This window comes from Tupaia chinensis, unplaced genomic scaffold (genome assembly GCF_000334495.1).
Source record: "Tupaia chinensis unplaced genomic scaffold, TupChi_1.0 Scaffold142100_1, whole genome shotgun sequence".
Lineage (NCBI taxonomy): Eukaryota > Metazoa > Chordata > Mammalia > Scandentia > Tupaiidae > Tupaia > Tupaia belangeri.
The window spans coordinates 1900089-1912061 of NW_006201951.1; positions in this window are offsets into that span (position 1 = coordinate 1900089).

An 11973-nucleotide genomic window follows, 5' to 3' on the forward strand; every position below is an offset into this window, starting at 1 on the left:
GTCGTCAGGTCGACCCGGGGCGCGCGTCCGGAGCCCGGGCCCTCCGGAGCTGGGCACCACCGCTGCGCGGACGGGGTCCGGAGCGGGCACCTCGGGACTACTTCCCGCCCGAAAGTTTTCAAAGGCCAAAAGTTTGAGCCGGACTGCGGAAGGATCCGCCGGCAGGGCCGCTCTCCGCGACAACTGACGAAGTAAATTTGCATCTCAATAGCAGAGAGGCGCGAGCAGAGTGGGGAAGGCGAGACCGCGGAGAGCCTCGTCTGGCGGCGGTGCGCTGGGCCCAGGGAGCTGGGCAACAGCAGCCGAGGCCAAGTTTAGAGGACCTAGGGCCTGGCGGGGTCATCTGGGAAAAGTCGCGCCCAGGACAACAGTGGGTGTGTCCCTGGCCCAGAAGTTCCACTTCGGGAACCCCATGGCCATGGCTGTTAAATGTCCCGAGGAGCGAGAGCAGGCACTTCTGGCCTTGACTTCCGCAGCACTTAACCGTGAGGGGGGTGGTGGCGGCGCAGCTGCCGTGGCCTCTGGAGAGGGTGATTGGGCCCGAAGGGAGCAGCCCAGGAGCGTTGTACACCTGCTCTGCAGGGAGCACCCCTCAGGTACTCTCTGCTCACCTCCCCCTGTGCCCTGTGCCGCCAGCCTAAGGTGGCCGGGAAATCGCATGTGGCTGGGCAGATCCGCTGCTGGCGCTGACGGAGCTGCTCCCACGTGCCCCTTCCGCATGGTTTACTCCCCACTGCGTGCCAGGCTTGGGCATCGTGCCAAGCCAGTTAAGCACTGGCGTACAAAAAGGCTGCTGTAGCCCCTGCACCCGAGGTTCGCCCCACTCGGGACAGGCAGCGCCCCTTCTGGTCCCAACGCTGGGTGGTAAGGGCAGTGGACAGAGGCACATGGCCCCAGCCCAGGCCTGGAGGCCCTCCTGGAGCAAGAAGGGGTGGGGAGGGACTGGCCAACAAGGGCACTAGGCAGGGAGAAGTCAGAGGACTGCAGACCCCGGAGGTAGTGGTTGAGGCGGGGAAGCGCAGGGATAGTGCAGGTTCTACACCTGCCCCCAGCTTGCCTTCCTTGGCACACTGGTTGTAGAGCGTAGCGAGTGTTATAGCGTCACCAGTCTGGAGCCAACCTCCGCGCCTGCCTCCTCCCCAAAGCTGGCCTCACTCCTTCTGAGCCCCGGGTAACGTCTCAGGGTCAGTGCCCGGGAGAGGCGGCGCCTGGAAGCAGAAGCGATGTTTATGGAGCACAGCCGAGGCCTGCAGGAGCAGTTTCCATAGAAGGAAGAGTGGCGTGCCATTCACTGACTCGGACTCAGGACTCACACCACGCCCCCTTGACTCCTGACCTGGGGTCGGGGACCCAAGGCCTCAGGCTCAGTGCTCTCTGGGGTGCCAGGCATGTCCCTGCCGTGAACCTCCACAGGAGCCACAGTCCTGCCTGCTCCTGCTTGGAATAAGTTCTGGTCCCTCTGCTCAGGACAGCCTGAGGTGGGAAGAGGTAGCCCCTCCAGGAAGCCTCCCAGCTCTGCCCTGCTGACCTCCACTCCAGGCCTTGGTCCTCAGCCCTCAGGGAAGAGAGGACCTGGCAATGTCTCGGTGGCTTGGTGGCCACCAGTCACACCACCTGGGCACTCTCGTTAGGCCAGTCACCACTGGAGCAGCTGGCACAGACAGGAGGGCAGTACAGTCTTGGCTTCCTGGCTTCTACCCCTATACCACCTGGACCCTGAGAGTGCTGCTCAGGCGTTCTCCCTGCGTGCAGCGGCCCATGCCTGTCTCCAGGACAACGTGCCTTGACCAAGGCGTGCACCTGACGGCTTCCCAGAAGGGACCTCCGTAGACAACAGGGCTGCTCTCGCACACCTGCGTGAATGGCCTTCCTGGACCGCTCGGATCCATCAGCACGAGCCAGGACAGGACAGGATGACAGAGATGAGAAGGCGTGGCCCAGGCAAGGCCTTGGGAAAGGGACATCTCAGCCGGCATCAGAGCCTCGCCCCTCCCTGGCCGTCCCTGTGCGTGCGTACCTGCACCAGCTCCCCTCGCTATGACCTGGAGGGATGCCTGGCCGGAATCCGGGGTTCAGGATTAGGGCTGAAGACTCCATCCTGCACTCTCGGCAGGCCCCCACTGACTGCTGGGGCGCAGTCAGCCTCCCCTCCTTGCTAGCCCCTGGCAGATAGCTGAGGCTTTTCATTCACAAACTAGGCTGGAGGGTCTGGCCTTCCCATCTCTATTCAGGAGGCTGGGGTGAAGGTTGGGGGCCAAGACCTTCTCCTAGAGGACAGAGACAGCCCTGGGCAGTGAGCGCTGGGGAGCTGGCACCCCAGCCGTCTGTTTCTTTTACTGGGTTCACTGTTCTGTCAGCTCCAGGCCTTGTCCTCCGCTGAAATGACCCCTCCCTCATTTATCCCTGAGTGACCTCTCAGCCTTCAAGTCCTCCAGGAAGGCACCCTGGAAGTCCCAGCCCTAACCTCATGGTCCTGCTCAGTGCATTACTTGTCTGTGGCCTCCAAGACAGAGCCTGTCCCTCTGGGTCCCAGCACTGGCATGGTCACTCCAGGTTTGCTGGCTGACCCGTGGCTGTCAGAGGTGGCAGGCTTGCGGGTGTGGGGCCAGCAGGTGCATGCTCAGGGCTTCTGCAGCACAGCCACCGCCCCCAACAAATGCTATGCTGCCACCCTGACCCCTCCCGCCCTGTGCCCAGGGCTTCCCCAGACCCAGCTGCAACGACAGCGTGCCCTTAGGCGTGGCAGAACTCTGTCCAGGGCCCCGTCTCCACACTGTCCACCACCTAGGAGCCCCCCTGCCCCCTTGAGGCCCAGGAAGGAGGGTCAGCACCCCAGAACCCAGCCCTGCCTCTCTTCACAGAGGCCCGGGAGGGTGTTGCCCGGGCAAGTCCTAGGTGCTTGCTTTCCTGATCAAGTGAGCCGAGGGTGCCCACTGACACGGGCTTCATGGGTGGAGGGCTGGCCCCCAGGTAGCCCCGGCACTCCGCAGGGGTGGACTGCAGGGTGCTGGTGGAGACCCCACGATCCTTTCCGGGTGCTAGTCCTCTAGGGTGTCCGGTCACTCAGAGCACAGACCCTGGCTGGGTGCAGAAAGGACAGCACATGGGCCAGCTGGTGCCAAGGGGCTTAGGGCAGATGGATCCCACGTGGCCAGCTGTGTGGTTCAGGTTCCGGACCCAGCAGCTTGAAAAACATGCCAGATGTGCATACCCAGAATCCTGAAAAAAGAGAAATGGAAGAGGAATTGCAGTGTAAACATCCCCCAGGGGAGTGCTTCTCGGTTAGGTATGAAGACAGCAGATGGCCCAGGGCACAGCCTCCTGAGAGGGAGGTCCCCTCTCCAGTCCCCGGTGTCCCTCTGCTGCCCACAGAACCTGGGCCCAGATGGTTCAATGGCTAACTTCTGCTTCCTAGGATCCCAGTGACATATAGGTTGGAGGGTGGGCTGAGAAGCTGCTCAGGCCTGTTGGAATCTGGAGGGCTTCCTGGAGGAGGACCATTGGCCAGATGGGCATAAAGGGGCTGAGCTTAGGAGCTCATTCCCCAGGCAGGGCCGGCTGTCGCCTTGCCCTTCTTACAGACCTTGCAGACGGACTGAGGCTCTGAGTGGGGCTGTGGAGCATGCCTGGCCCTGGCCTACCCCTGCCCCAGCTCCTCAGCCCCAGGACCCCTGCAGGGCGTGGGAGGAATAAGAGGAGGAGAGCTTCCACCCTGCCTGGCCCTCTGCCTGGCCCCCTGCCTGCTTCTGCTTAGAACTTTTTCCAAAAAGAAAGGGCCCCGGGGGACGAAACTGCGAGGCCCCGCCCCCCGGAGCCCTACAGATCAGAGCTCAGAGCCCCAGAGCCCAGACTGAGTCACTGGGGAAGCTCTGGCTGAGCCTCCCACCTCCACTCCCGCTCCCTCCTGGCCTGCCCTCCGCTGTCAGTCGTCTGCCTGCCTCCTGGCTTCCTTCTTTCCTTGCTTTCTCTCCTCCTCCCTCCCCCAGCCCCTCTCCCTCTCTCCCTCCTTTCCTTCCTTCCTGTCTCCTCCTCCCATTTCTTCCTTTCTAGAAGTAAAAATAACTGGAATTATTCAAAAAAAGAAGAATTTCTTTTCAAAAAAGAACTGTCTTGTTTGCGGGGGAAGTCATCCCAGGCAGAACCCTGTGGCCCGGCAGCAACAGTGGAGGGTGGGGGAGCCACCACCGCATCCCAGGCGGGACTGGCCATCCTTGCCCTCAGCTGCCTGCCTGAGCCTGAGCCTCCTCCCTCTGCTCCAGACACATTTAAACATGTTTAGAACTTCCGTCATTCCCCATTCACCCGCCACGGGCCCCTCAAAAAGAAACGGGCCTGGAAGTGGGGGTTCGGCTCCAGGGAGCACCGGGACTCGGGAGGTAATGGGGCAGACATGCCGGCGGTCTCTTGGGGAAGGGAACAACCCCGACAAATCCTTAAGTAAGACCAGAATTCTTCTCTATTTCTGCCTTGACAGTTAAGCAGAAACTTGCCAAAACCAGAGGCCTGCTGAGCGTCGGCGTGGGAACCTCGGTCTAGTCAGGCTCGCTCTGGGCCACTTAAGTGAAAACAGGCACTTCGGTGGCGGTGGCGGGTGCCAGGCCAACGTGCAGCCCTCAGCACTGGGCGGGAAGGGGCTTGCCTCCTGCACCCTCCTCCTGGCCTCTGCAGCCTCCTCCTTGCAGCACGGGGCCTCTCACCAGTCAGGGTCAGCATTTGGCGCAACCGCTTTTTGTTTTGTTTTGGTTTGGTTTTAAATAATTATTTATTTTATTTTTATTTATTCATTCATATTTTTAATTTGACCAGAGAGAGACAGAGGGTGAGAGTGAGAGAGACAAGTGAGAAAGCAAGCCACCAGATTCAAACCATGGTCAGCCACGTGGGAGTGTCCAGCGCCAGAAACACCACGCCACCTGCCGGTCCCTTGGCGCAACTGTTTTCAAACCCCCCAAGAAAAGCCAGTCTCTGCTATGGTGGCGGCCCCCACCCTGCCTGCACTGGAAGGGGCGCTGGTGGCCCTGGCTGCAGCCGCAGCCACTCGGGGCCTTGCCCATCATGTGAGACTTCTGCAGGGCGGGGAGGGAGCAGAAAACGCTTGTGACTGAAGTGAGGCCAGGGGCCGTGACGGCCTTAGTGGCTCGTTCTGGGGGCTCCCGTTGCCCTCCTTGGCCTGATGCCACACAGACTTGAATCCAGGCCTGGCGGTGGGGGGTGACCCTGTGCTGAGAACACCCAGGCCAGGTTCAGTGTCTGTGGCCTGCCCGGGCCCATGCCTGCCCTGGGGCTGCTCCATCTCTGGGTTCTCTCACCTTCGGTTCTCACTGACTGAAGCAGGACTCAGGGGGACACTGCTGTGCTGGGGAAGGTAAGTGTGCATGTGAGTGTGCAGGACTGGTGCCAGGGACGATGGGTCACCTGGAAGTGACCTGCACGCAGTGACGCTCAGGCAATGGGGAAGTGGGGCCGCTGCGACAAGCCAGACCCACGGCACGCCCCCCAATTCATCCCCTGACCCCAGACCAGCCTTTCCAAGGGAAGGCCCTGCTGCCCACAAACCCCCAGCTCTGGCTTGAGGGCGGACCCTGGTAGGACATTCAGACTGCTGTGGCCCGGGTGGGAGGCAGGGCAGGCACCCTCCGCTCGCCCGAGGTCCCTCTTGCCAGGATGCTTCTTGAGCCTGCTGGGCGGGCCCGGGAGGCCAGGCTGGCAGTAGTGGGGTGTGGTGGCCTACTCCTCCATCCAGGAGGGGGTGAGAGAAAGCTTAGCTTCCCCGCACCTTCACGAGCCCACCCTCGGAGGCAGCCCTCAGCCTTGCCCAGTGGCTCCCAGAGCTCACACCTAGACCTTCACCTCTGCATAGGATCAAGTAGCAAGGAGGCCCGAGGCCACGCCCAGCCTTGACTGTGTTCCTTGGAGACGCCCAGAGGGGACCCTTGGCTTGCGGACACGATGCAGCTCCAGGTGCATTCCGGACACTCCGCACCCCTTTGTCCCTGTAGAAAGGGTCATTGCAGGGCTGCTGGAAGAGGAATGTCAGTTGTGGGGTGGCCCTGGGTGGATTCGGGGGGACCCTCCATAGGACTCAGCTGTGGGCAGATCATGTTTTTGGTTCCCCTCTACCCCACGACCCTCGGTCACCACACTGGACCCCCAGGAGCCCGAGGGACAAGCCTGAGGCTCAGACCACCTTCCTCACTGGACTCCCAGCAGGCTCCTGCCAACCTCCCACATGCAGCACGCAGGCAAACCGAGCCGGGCTCAGAGTGAGACAGATGGGCATGGCTTGTGTCCAGGGGGCTCCTGATGATGGGGGCCAGGGCGCGGGTAGCCATTCCACTCCCACCACCAGCAGAAGGCCCTAAGTCCTTGGAACCCAGAGCCCAGACCCCAACCCTCAGTGAGAGGGACCATCCCTGTGGGGCCCCGCTGCCCAAACCCCACAGCAGCAGGGCCAGTCATCCTGAGGGCCGGAGGGCTCAGGGGCCAGGCACGGACAGCCAAGGGGAGAGGTGCAGGGCAGCCTTGGGCAACCCTGAAGGGACACTGACCACTGGCCCTGCTAAGCCAGGGCAGCCTCTGCAGGTCCCACGTGGGGAAAGTGAGGCAGAGCGCCCAGGACGGGGCCGTGCAGGAGGCCAGCAGGAGGCTGACGTGGCGGCCGGGCTGGCGTCCCTGTCCGGCCTGCGCTCTGGGCGGCGGGGCTGTTTGCACATCGAGGCTGGTCTGGGGAAGACACAGCCGTGTTTACTGATCCCGTCTCCCAGGAGTGGGCATTCGCTTTCTCTTCCGGATTACAAAAACTCACAGAATAAACAGAGAGCCTTGCTTTAGGGAGGCAGACGCCCCCTCTGTCCCTTTACCGCAGCTGGGGGCTGGCGGGGGCGGAGGGATGTAGTGGGGCGTCCAGTTCCCAGGGCCTCCTCCAGAGCCTTCCCCAAACACCCCTGCCCAGGCCACTCGGCCCTGTCATGGTTCTGAGCCATTGCCATTTCGTAAGTAATTCGACACCCTTCTCCCTGTGAGGACTCCCTGGGGACAGGTGGGGGTCCAGCGAGCTTGCTGCTGTGTAGACGCTCAACTGGGGTGGATGGACTTGAAAGATGGGGCCCTCTAAGCCATCACGGGGCAGCTCTCCCATCTGCCACCCCGCCCCACGGTGATGCCATTCCAGCCACAGGGGCGGCCCCTTGAAGCAGGGTCACTGTGGTCTCAAGACCTGGGCTCTGGAGGCAGGGGCCGGGAGCCTCATGCAGGCCTCGGTGTGAGGAGCCACATTAGACCAAGGCAGCTGTGTCCCAAGTTACCTGAGTATCAGGACAGCCTAGGAGCATCCGTGGCGGCCTCCGTAGCTCAGCGGGCCAGGTCATCGTGACCGGGTATGGAGGGCATGGGTCGGAGGGAGCCTTGTTCCCCGGACGCTGGAGCTCGTTGGGGCTCCACGATGGTCTGGAACTATCCGGAAACACCCAGAGACAAACGGCTCCACGCCAGGGTGGGCCGGAGACGCAGCAGCCATGGCCCCTTGACCCTTCCCTGGATTTCTTTTCTGCGGGCTGCTCAGGAACTCAGAGAAAAGCCTCCTGGGGTGCCCGGGTGGGCAGGGCGTGGAGAGAGGGCACCGGCGGCAGCCCTTCCTGGGTCTTCACGGTGGTTCTCAGTGTGGTGTGTGCGTGGTGCGCACGTGGCAAGTCTGTGGCCCTGGCTGGCTGGAAGGCAAGGGCAGACCACACAAGCCGGGACCTTGTTAGGGTCTCGCTCTCTGTCTCTCTTTTTTTTTTTTTGAGAGAGATTTTTGCTATAGGGTTCATGAGCTCGCCAGAGAGACAGAGGACAGAAAGTGAGAACTCACCCCCGGGGGGAATGGCCACGCCACAATCCCTTCTCCTCCATTCTCCTCTTGGGATTTTGGGCACGCACACACACCTGGCATGAGTTTCAAGTTGCTGGGTCCAGGACTTGAACCGTGTCAGCCATATGGGAGTTCAGTGACGTAGCCATTACACCATCTGCTGGTCCCTCTCTCTCTCTATTTTTTTTAAATTAGAGGTTTTGCCATAGAGCGGGTGTGCTTGCTGGAGAGACAGAGAGACAGAGACAGTGAGAGGGAAAGTGAGAAATCACCCTCCAGCGGGATGGCCACACCCAATCCCTTCTCTGTTTTCCTCCTAGGATCTTAGGCACACATACACATGTGCCTGGCATGAGTTTCAAGGCACCGGGTCTAGGATTCAGACCGTAGTTGGCCATGTGGGAGTCCAGCCACGAAACCACCACACTATCTGCTGTGTCCATGGGGGTCTCTCTCATTCTCTCCTCAATAAATCAGTAAACAAAAACTGAGTTTATGTTAGTTTTAAAATGAAGACACTGTTTGCCGCAGGTAAGCCAGCTCTGGCCAGGACACTGTCCCACAGACTTGGGTTCTCCCTAGTATCTGCCGACAGGTACGCAAGGTGCCTCCCCTTCGATTTCAGCTACAGGCAGTGGAAGGGGGCGAGGATTCCCTTCGCTCCCTGCAAGGACGTTCTGGAATCGCTCCCGCATGGCCAAGGGAGGGCTCGGGAGTCGAACCTCAAGCTTTGGAACCAGAGGCCCTGACCCTCATGTGCTCCTGGCCTTGGTCTGGCAGTTGGGTGACGTTGGGCGGTGACTCCTCTGTCCCCGAGGCCGTCTGTGGGAATGGCACAGTCTGGAAGCAATGGTCTCCACCCGGCTAACTAGGTACTCCATGGTCAGCCCTGGCCTTGCTCCTGAGGGCCCACTGCCCTCTTCTCACCCGTGCATTCAGACTTCCGGGCCCGGGGCAGGCCCAGGCCAGCCAGGACAGGGTCCGGCGTGTGTACCGAGCATCGTTGGCTCTCCGGAGCCATGCCAAGCTGGGGAGCCTGAGCAGTCTGTACTGCCCGTGCAGACGGCCTGCAGGCTGGAAGCCACACCGAATCAAGGCACTCAGAAACAGACAGAAAAGCTCCTGACACATCACCGAAAGCCCTGGACCCAGCCACACCTGAAGGTGTTATTAATAATATCGTTACGGGCCAGTCAGACCATGTGGTCGTTACAGTGCCTGGACCCCCGCATGGCAGGTTGTGTGGTTCTAGTTCTTTTTTTTTTTTTTTGAGAGGTTTTCTGCTATAGGGCACATATGTTCGCCAGACAGACAGAGACAGAGAGACAGAAAGCGAGAAATCACCCCCCGGGGTGGGTGGCCATGCTGTAATCCCTTCTCCTCCATTCTCCTCTCTGGATCCTGGGCACGCACTCATAAACACCCGGCATGAGTTTAAGTCACCGGGTTCGGGACTCGAACCACAGTCGACTACATGGGAGTCCAGCGACATAGCCATTACGCCAACTGCCGGTCCCATGTGTGGTTCTAGTTCTGGACTCAACAGCTTGAAAATCATGCCAGGCGCATGTACGTGCATGGCCAAAACCCCAGAGGAGCACCGAGGAGAAGGGTTACTGGGTGGCCACACCCCCTGGGCGATTCCCTCCCCCAGCAAGCACACGTGCCCGATAGATAGTATAAACAAATAGATAAACAAATAAGACTAGAAATTGTTGGCAATAAAAATATACACTAGTAAACACAAACAGTAAGAAGCATCTCATTTATTTCGCTTTCAAGGCAACTGAATAGTCATCTTCCCTTTGGGTCCACATGGCCTTTCTGGAGGCTGGGCGAGACCGTCCCGCCTTGTAGGGCCACCGGGAAACTGAGGCCCCAGAGGGGAGGACAGCTTTCCTGGCTGCAGAGAAAGTGGGGACAGAGCCGGGGCGAGAGCCCGGACTTCGAGGTCTCCCTCTGCAGAACACTCTGGGATCTGCCTGGCAGGCTGGCATGGATGAGGCAGGCTCCCCAAGCTGAGGAGGCTCTGGTTCTAACTCTAGCCCTGGCTCTAGCCCGCGGCCCCTTAAACAGCCTCTGGCCTTTGCTGCCCGCGGCCCGACGACCGAGTGCTTGATAAGGCCTCTGTGGCTGGCCACCTCGGGGCTCGGAACAGAGCCTCGGCCTGCCGCCTGCCACGATGGATGCTGCATCCACTGCTTCCTTCCCAGACTGCTGTGGTCAGGTAGGGGCTGCACCACTGGCTGCCTCAGACCCACAGCCCCCTTCCCACCCGGCCCACTGATGGATGCCCTCCCTCTCGCCACAGCCTTCTTCCCACACATGTCCATTTCTACCAGAGCCCACCAGGGCAGTCCGGCTGGGCGCTGGGCCAGGGACCGGGCACTGGTCCCCGTGAGAAAGGCCCACCGTGCCCTCCAGGTGCCTCTCCATCCTGGGCCGCCAGCTGCTTCTGCAGCCAGGCAGGTGCTCTGTAGGCAGGTGCTCGGGGACCTCAGAGCCTCTGTGCCCACCAGGGGTGCCAGCCGCTGCCAGGCCATGTTCCTGTCCATTCTCGGAAGAAGTTCCTTCCACCTTGCACCCTCCCTGGGGGAGTGGACCTGCCCAGGGGTGACAACCAGGTCCCCCATAGTCTAGGCCCTGGGATGTCAGAGTTGGGGAACCCCCGGGGGCAAGGTCTAGGGCACCATGCCAGCCACACATGGGGTGAAAGGGTATGAGGAGACCTGGGTGGGCTGAGGGGTGGGGCTGGCAGACGGACCCTGCCGGTGTGGACTGCGACAGGAGGCCGAGTGACCTGGGCTCCAAGCGCCAAGAGGGACAGGTTCAGGCCTCAGCAGGCGGGTCACAGCTCTCCGGGTTGAGGGGCTGGGGCTCAGCCTTACATAGGAAGGCACCTGCTCTGGGGGCCAGTCGCGCCAGGCTCGGGGTCCAGGGCCAGCCACCCCAGTCTCCTGCCTCACCCCAGGATGGCTGCCACGGCTGTTGGAAGGAAGTCTTTTCCCAGGATGCCGGGCCTGACTGGAGGGCCAGACCTTGTGGGACAGGAAGTGGGCCTGGGGGCTGTCCCCATCTCACAGACGGGAAAAGGCCTGGGCAGGGCCTCACCGTGCCATCAGCTGTGCCGTGGCCGGGGCAGCCGCTTCCCCCTTGCTGGGACCCCCTTCTTGTCATTGAAAATGGCAATATTTCTTCCTACCCCCGCCCCCCGACCCGGCCCGGCCGAGGAGGGGAGAGGACGACAGTGTGGACAGGTTGGGGCAAATTGCGTGTTCCGGTCATCCTTCCCCAACTGCAGGACACTGGAAGCTGGTTGCATACACAGTAACCCTCAAAGCTTCGCCGTTGGTCACGCTATGTCATAGAACCGTTCCTCGTGGCCCCCAACCCCTGAGACACTGAGGGGCCCCTTCGACTCCGTCTCCCAGCCCGCCTCTTCCTGTTTGGGATGGGGCTGGCATGATTAGGGGTGTCATGAGCCTGCCCTCAACCCAAACTGCTTGAAAATGTTCCTCGGGGCGGAGTAGGCTCTCCTAGGACCCTCAGGTTCCGAGACACCCGTTTGGATTCAGACATGAGCCTTTCCTGACCTGAGCTAAGGCCCACCCTGTTCCTGGGCGCCCCGTCTCCGCCCTCAGGAACTGGCCTCGCCAGGCTGTAGGCTGAAAAGCAGGGGCTGAGAGGGCAGGGCCCCTCCACGCCTCTGTGACCTGGGGTCAGTGTCCTGCAGGAGGGACGACAAGGCAGTGCCGGTCAGCTGGAGAGGCAGGCAGGGACTTCCCAGGAAGGGACAGTGGGCAGGACCCAGGCCTGGAGCAGATCGGGCCGGGCCGAGGAGCCCTATGGCCATCCGCCTGCCCTGGCAGACTCGGAACCCCGGGCCTGAGGCCAAAAAGGGAATCTGACAGCAGGCTGCCCCCAGCCAGGTGGAAGCCAGCCTCGAGGGTGCAGTAAACAGGAACATCCACAGGGTTGGAGGCCTCCGCCAGAGAGGAAAGGGCTGGGTCAAAGGGCCACACGAAGTGTTGGAGAGCGGCAGGAAGTGATGACCCTTGGCGTCTGCCCGTGGCCAGCTGAGCCAGCTCTCGGGGACTGGCTGAGCCAGCCCGCGGGGCGGAGGT